Genomic DNA, 7,961 nt, shown 5'->3' on the forward strand with positions numbered 1-7,961 from the left:
AATTGATTCTTGGAAGAAATTTGGTGGCAATCCCCGTAGCGTAATCCAAATAGGAACCCATGGTGAATCATCTTCTTCACTGAAATCAGGAGTCCAATGAGACACACGAAACAGCACCCCATGTATCTCAGAATTTCCTCTCGCCATCACAGAAATGAAATCCTCTTCTTTTGCATCCAAACCAGTACATTCCACGGATTCCTTAATTGCCCAATAACCAGTATGGATTTCAAACCCCATCTAGTCTTGATAAAACCACGAACGTGATCCAACGAAGGTTTGCATCTAAGGATTTCAGCACCACAGAAAACCAAAACGGCCCAGCAGATTGTTGAATCTTCGCCTTTGAAAAGTGGAAAAACATTTCTCCATCTTAAAAACGAGATTCACGTAAAGGAAGATTCACATTAGGAAGGAAATGTGGATTCGTATCCACCACCTCCGCAAAACCCAATACAGGAGAGCCTTCCACACTGCTCGTAATATTCCCTCCCTGTTCCCCATGAAGCCCAAGACCCTCTCCACCTCCCTGCCCTGTCGACGACGACAAGGAACAGGCTGCTGAAAGCATGCAGCCCTAGTCGTCCAACCAGAATTGAGAGAAAAAACAAATCATGCCACGTCAGCAGTAAACTCACTTACAATTACCGGTTATTTATAAACAACTTTTTAACTTCTGGCTAACGTTTGTGAAACAGACATGTTTGAAAATTTTAGAAGCAGAGATGGAAAATTTATACAGGACGGATTAAGCAAGGATATGGAGGGAGTTTTGGCTTTATATGAAGCCTCTCACTTGGGAATGCATGGAGAAAATACTTTGGAGGAGGTTAAGGATATTAGTACTAAAAGCCTGAAATCATTAATGGGAAAGTTGGATGGTAATTTTGCTATGCAAGTGAAAGAGTCATTGGAAATACCCCTACATTGGAGGATGTCAAGAGTTGAAGCTCGTAACTTCATTGATGTGTATCAGACGGATACTACAAAGACCTTGACTTTGCTTGAGCTGGCTATGTTGGATTACAACTTAGTGCAATCTGTATATCAGCAAGAAGTTAAGGAGTTAGCAAGGTAAGGTTTACTTTGATCTGTGTTGTTAATTTAATGGAAGACAAGCCAATAATCTTAACATATATGTTTGAAATTTAAATATTCCTTGATTAGGTGGTGGAGAGAGTTGGGTTTCAAAGAGAAGCTACCTTTTTCAAGGGACAGGTTGATGGAGAATTTTTTGTGGGCAATGGGGATTGTTTCTGAGCCACAGTTCTCAAAGTGCAGGATAGGCCTCACCAAATTTGTATGCATACTAACAGCTATTGATGACAATTATGACATATATGGATCCATGGATGAGCTTGAATGCTTTACCAATGCTGTAAATCGGTATAATAACAACATGATTAACTCTGATTTTTACTTTTTTCGTTCACTGTCTATTCCTTATTTGCAATTATTTGAGCAGCTGGGAAATGAAGGCAATGGAGAACCTTCCCGAGTACATGAAGATTTGCTATGTTGCCATGCTTAACTTTGCTAATGAAGTCGTCTTTGATGTTCTCAAAAGCCATGGTTTGGATATTTTCCCCTACATTAAGGAAGCGGTAAGCTATTAAACTAGAGTAAAGTTAGATACAATTTTAAATTCCCGTACAATTAAAAAAAAAATTTAACGTATTCCAAATTTATTCACTTTTTTTTAAGGAAATGCTACAAACTTACACATTCTAATTAAGACCAACACAAAATCATATAAATGCATTAAACAAACTAAAATGAAATGGAGATCATCTTGATCTTACTTTGTCAGCATGATATAATTAATGCTGTTTGGCCCCTATTGTGTAATTCTATCTACCAGCACAAAATCATATAAAGGCATTTAAAACATGCAGTACGTACCGAATTTCATGGACAAATATGCCTGATTGGCATGCATTACTGTTTCTATGCAGTGGGCAAATCTTTGTGGATCATATTTAGTTGAAGCTCAGTGGTTTTCCAGTGGATACACTCCAGCTTTGAACGCGTACTTAGAAAATGCATAGATTTCTGTTGGTGGTCCCGCAACCCTTGTCCATGCCTATGTTCTGGTTGGGTGCAGCACCTTAACAAAAGAATCACTAGATTGTCCTGAGCATAGCTCTGCGCGGCTAATATGTTGGTCATATCTTATAACTCGATTAAGTGATGATTTAGGGACTTCAGAGGTAACCCGATCTGGCTGAACAATCTACAACTAAGCTAGTACTGTTCAAGAAAAGCACTTAGTTTGACCCTGTTGCTCTCATTTTATATGCAAATACCCAATGTATTCCATGTTGATTTGATTGAAATTAACACTGACTAATTTCTACTGTCTACTTTTCAAAGGCTGAAAGCAAGAGAGGTGATGTGGCAAAATCCATCCACTGCTTCATGGTACAGGAAAGTGTATCCAGAGAAGTGTTAGGCGCTTGTGGTACGGGGCATACAATTACAACTAAAGTAGAAATAAGAAAGAATAAAAGAAATAATAAGGAACTCTAATTGTAGAAGAATTTCACTTATAGCAAAAGGATTACAATAATTTCTCTCTTGAATAAGGAGAGCACAATTGACAATACCCTCTCTTATAAAAGGAAAAAACTCACTCTTTATTATAAAAGGAAAGACAATATATAGGAGAAACCTCACTATTTTTCTCTCTAAAACTCTCTCTCTTTCTCTAAATTTTTCTTTCAAAATGGGATAGGTTTTTAAAAACAAAAACATGTATTCATAGGAGTTAAAGGAGGTGGAAGATGGCGGAAGCAAATGTGAACGCAAGCTTAATGTAGGTTGTCAACTAGCCACCATTTTTTACCCATAAAGGTGGCTTTGGCGGTGGAAGATGGCGGAAGCAAATGTGAACACAAGCTTGATGTAGGTTGTCAACTAGCCACCATTTTTGACCCATCAAGGTGGCTTTGGCGGTGGAAGATGGCGAAAGCAAATGTGAACGCAAGCTCAACTAGCCACCATTTTTGACCCATAAAAGTCTATAAAAGTGGCTTTACCGCTACATATCTCCCACTTAAAGTCACTTTTGTAATCCTTCTATCTTTTCTACACTTTCCATCTCCATGCCGCTTACATATCTGCTAGGCCTAAGGAGGATCGACACCAGATAAACTTGTCATTATTAATTGGCTTTGTTAATATATCTGCTAGGTTGTCTTTTGTATGGATTTTTTGGATATCCACACTTCCTTCTTCCACCTTCTCACGAACGAAGTGATACTGAACTCGTATGTGCTTTGTCCTTGAATGAAATGCTGGATTCTTTGCCAAATGCAAAGCACTCTGACTATCACAAAATAAATCAACCTTCTCTTGTACATGTCCGAGCTCTTCCAGTAGCATTTGCAACCATATTGCCTCTTTGATAGCTTGTGTAGCTGCGACATATTCTGCCTCTGTTGTAGAAGTAGCCACAATAGACTGCAATTTTGAAACCCAGCTTACAGCTCCTCTAGCAAGAGTAAACACATAACCTGAGGTGGACTTGCTCTTGTCAAGATCACCTGCATAATCTGAATCAACATAGCCTCTGACAGTAAAGTCTGATCCTTCATAACATAATGCGACATTTGAGGTACCCTTGACATATCTCAGGATCCTCCTTACAGCACTCCAATGCTCTTTACCAGGATTCGCTATGTATCGACTAACCACTCCCACTGATTGTGCAATGTCTGGTCTTGTACAAACCATAGCGAACATTAAGTTACCCACTGCTGATGCATACGGTACTCGAGACATTTCCATCCTCTCTGCTTCATTGCTAGGACTCATACTTGAGGATAACTTGAAATTAATAGGAAGAGGGGTAGAAATTGGCTTACAATCTTGCATGTTGAAGCGTCGCAAGATTTTCTTCAAATAATTTTTCTGAGAAAGCCATATCTTCTTATTATTTCTGTCTCGGTAAATTTGCATCCCTAGAATCTTGTTTGCTGGTCCCAAGTCCTTCATTTCAAACTCCCTAGCCAACTGTGCCTTTAAGTTTGTAATACGATCTTTGTTGGGGCCTGCTACCAACATGTCGTCAACATACAACAACAGAATAATGAAATTACCATCACCAAATCTCTTGTAGTAAACACAAGGATCTGAACTATGTCTGTTGTATCCAAGGCTCATGATAAAGGAATCAAATCTCTTATACCAACATCTCAGCGCCTGTTTGAGACCGTATAGAGATTTGTTCAACCTGCAAACCAAGTTCTCTTTTTCTTTTTCTTCAAAACCTTCTGGTTGGAGCATGTAAATTTCTTCTTCAATTTCTCCATGAAGAAATGCAGTTTTCATGTCCAGTTGTTCTAAGTACAAGTCAAATGTAGCACACATCGCAATGACTGCTCGAACCGTTGAGAGTCGAACAACAGGAGAGAATATTTCGTTGAAGTCTATGCCTTCTTTTTGAGCGAATCCTTTCACCACCAATCTAGCACGATACCGCTCCACTTGATCATTGCCATTTCGTTTGATCTTGTAAACCCATTTGTTTCCGATGGCCTTCCTTCCTTGTGGTAGTGGTACAAGATCCCATGTTTTGTTTTTATGGAGGGCTTCAATTTCTTCTTGCATTGCAACCATCCACAGAGAAGCTTCTTGACTATTTGTAGCCTCATGGAAATTTGACGGTTCTCCATCTTCTGTTAGTAGACAGTATGCGACATTTCCCTTCATGATGTACTCTAAGTGCCAAGTTGGTTTTCTTCTCTCTCGAGTTGACCGTCGAACTTGTAGAATTGCACACCCAGCTTGTTCTTGTTCTTCATGCTCTGATATTGCTTCAGAAGAATCTGGAACTTCTAATTCTTGTCTTTCTTCAACTTGAACTGTAGTAGTCTCTGGTTTCTCTTTTAAAGCGCTATCATTTTCTTTTTCTTGTACCTTATCTTCTACAAATACAACACCCTGCTGATTAGCACCTTGCGGGCAGTGGGATCCCACAGGCGATACCCCTTGACTCCATCAGCATACCCTAAGAAAATACATTTTCTAGATTTTGGATCTAGCTTTGATGTTTCTTGGGCGTTGTACATAACATAAACAGGACTTCCAAATGTATGTAAGTGAGAATAATCAGCTGGCTTATCAGTCCACATCTCCATCGGCGTTTTTAGATCAATTGCGGTTGATGGTGACCGATTGATCACATAACAGGCAGTCTTGACTACTTCTGCCCAAAATGACTTGGCCATTCCTGCAGTTCTCAATATCGCTCTTGTTCGTTCTAACAAGGTTCTGTTCGTCCGCTCTGCTACTCCATTTTGTTGTGGAGTGTATGCCACCGTGAGCTGCCTTTTGATACCTTCTTGTTGACAGAAGCTATCAAATTCAATACCAGTATATTCTCCTCCATTGTCTGTCCTTAAACACTTGATCTTCTTTTCAGATTCAAGCTCAACCCGCGCTTTGAATATTTTGAAAACTGGAAATACATCTGCTTTATTTTTTATTGGATACACCCAATATCTCCTGGAGTAATCGTCAATAAATGACACAAAGTATTTTGCTCCTCCTAGGGACAAAACTGGTGCTTGCCAAACATCAGAATGGATTAGTTCTAAGATAGCTTTACTTCTAGCAGAGGAACTACTGAATTTCAATCTGTGCTGCTTACTAGTAACACAATGCTCACAAAAGGGTAATGAAACATTTTTGAGCCCTGGAAGAAGCTTTTGTTCAGCAAGAATCTTCAAACCTCGTTCCGACATGTGGCCAAGCTTACGGTGCCACATCATTGTTAATTCTTCTGTCGAACTTGCCAACGCAGTGGATGCTTCTCCTTTTTGTTGTGTTTCTCCTTTAAGCATGTACAAATTTGCAGCTATCTTTTCCACTTTCATCATTACAAGCGCGCCTTTAACTATTTTCATGATCCCATCTTGAATATGGGTTTTACACCCACTATTATCTAATTGTCCTAAAGACAATAGATTTTTCTTCAGGCCTTTCACATGTCGTACCTCCTGAATGGTGTGAACTGTACCATCACACATCTTCAATTTGATGGTACCAATACTAGCAATCTCCAAGGCATGATCGTCTCCCATGAACACAGATCCTCCTGAGATAGGTTCATATTGATGGAACCATTATCTCCGGGGAGTCATATGCCATGTTGCTCCTGAGTCAATAGCCAGACATCAGCGAATCTTCTTCTACCTTCAGTAACTGTTGTTGCCTCACTGTATAAAATTTCACCATCATCTGAGGTGCTTACTACACAACTCTGAGCTTTTGACAACTCAGGGCCTTTTCCTTTGGCTTCTTCGTTCTTCTTGAGATGCCAACACTCCCTTTTGTAGTGCCCTTTCTTGCCACAGTGATGACACTTGACATTCTTCTTACTTCTGGATTTTGATCTACTCTGATTTTGACTCCCACTGGGGCCACGTTCCGTTGATCTCCCTCTCGTCATTACCAAAGCTTCGGCTTGTTGTGAACCTCCTGGTCTATCTTCTTTTCTTTTGCGCCGACTTTCTTCTTCAAGAACCGCAGCTGCAATATCATCGAAGACTAGAACTTCAATGTTGTTGGTTAAGTTGATGATGAGTTGATCATACGAATCAGGTAGACTTTGAAGTAGAATTTCAGCACGTTCACCCGTCTTTATGTTATGCCCCATTGCTGTGAGCTGTGAAAATAAAGTGTTGAGGGTGTTGATGTGGTTTGTCACCATAGTTGACTCCATCATCCAAAGGGTGTAGAGTTTTCTTCTCAAGAAAATTTTGTTGTGTAGTGATTTGGCCTCGTACAATTTTGTCAGAGTATCCCATATCTCTTTTGCTGTCTTTTTCTCCGCCACACTTGACAATACTCCATCAGCTAGTGCTAGGTGCAGATTAGCAATAGCATTGCCATCCATCTCGTTCCACTTGCCGTCGTCAGTGATCTCATCGGGCCTATCTCCAATTGCCGTCAAGCAATTATCTTTCCTCAAAATTGCTTTTATTCTCATTTTCCACAATGAGAAATTACTCCCATTGAACTTCTCTATTTCGTACTTCGTCGCCATTATTGAATATGCCTCCTTTCCACTAACTGGATCTAACTGTAGCACGCAAACCGGCTATAAACCTGGCTCTGATACCACTGTTAGGCGCTTGTGGTACGGGGCATACAATTACAACTGAAGTAGAAATGAGAAAGAATAAAAGAAATAATAAGGAGCTCCAATTGTAGAAGAATTTCACTTATAGCAAAAGGATTACAATAATTTCTCTCTTGAATAAGGAGAGCACAATTGACAATACCCTCTCTTATAAAAGGAGAAAACGCACTCTTTATTATAAAAGGAAAGACAATATATAGGAGAAATCTCACTATTTTTCTCTCTAAAACGCTCACTCTTTCTCTAAATTTTTCTTTCAAAATGGGATAGGTTTTTAAAAGCAAAAACATGTATTTATAGGAGTTAAAAGAGGTAGAAGATGGAGGAAGCAAATGTGAACGCAAGCTTAATGTAGGTTGTCAACTAGCCACCATTTTTGACCTATAAATGTGGTTTTGGCGGTGGAAGATGGCGGAAACAAATGTGAACGCAAGCTTGATGTAGGTTGTCAACTAGCCACCATTTTTGACCCATCAAGGTGGCTTTGGCGGTGAAAGATGGCGGAAGTAAATGTGAATGCAAGCTCAACTAGCCACCATTTTTTACCCATAAAAATCTATAAAAGTGATTTTACCGCTACAAGAAGAAGCTGAAAATCACATAAAGTGCTTAATCAGCTATTCATGGAAGAAACTGAATGTGGAGAGTGCCAGAAACTCCCTGCCAAAATCGATCGTGAAGATGTCACTGAACATGGCGCGCACTTCTCTATTCATCTTCCAACGTGGTGATGGTATTGGCACATCGACAGGCCGGGTCTATGAAAGATTATTTAACCCCACTAATTGTCAAACCTATCCCTATTGAATGTTGA

The 7,961-nt window shown here is 39.7% G+C and overlaps 1 pseudogene; it reads left to right on the forward strand.

Moving 5' to 3' along the window:
- The first annotated feature begins 700 nt into the window (after positions 1 to 700).
- On the forward strand, positions 701 to 7,961 carry LOC122306293 (annotated as a pseudogene).

The sequence above is a fragment of the Carya illinoinensis genome, chromosome 4 (assembly GCF_018687715.1).
Source record: "Carya illinoinensis cultivar Pawnee chromosome 4, C.illinoinensisPawnee_v1, whole genome shotgun sequence".
Classification (NCBI taxonomy): Eukaryota; Viridiplantae; Streptophyta; class Magnoliopsida; order Fagales; family Juglandaceae; genus Carya; species Carya illinoinensis.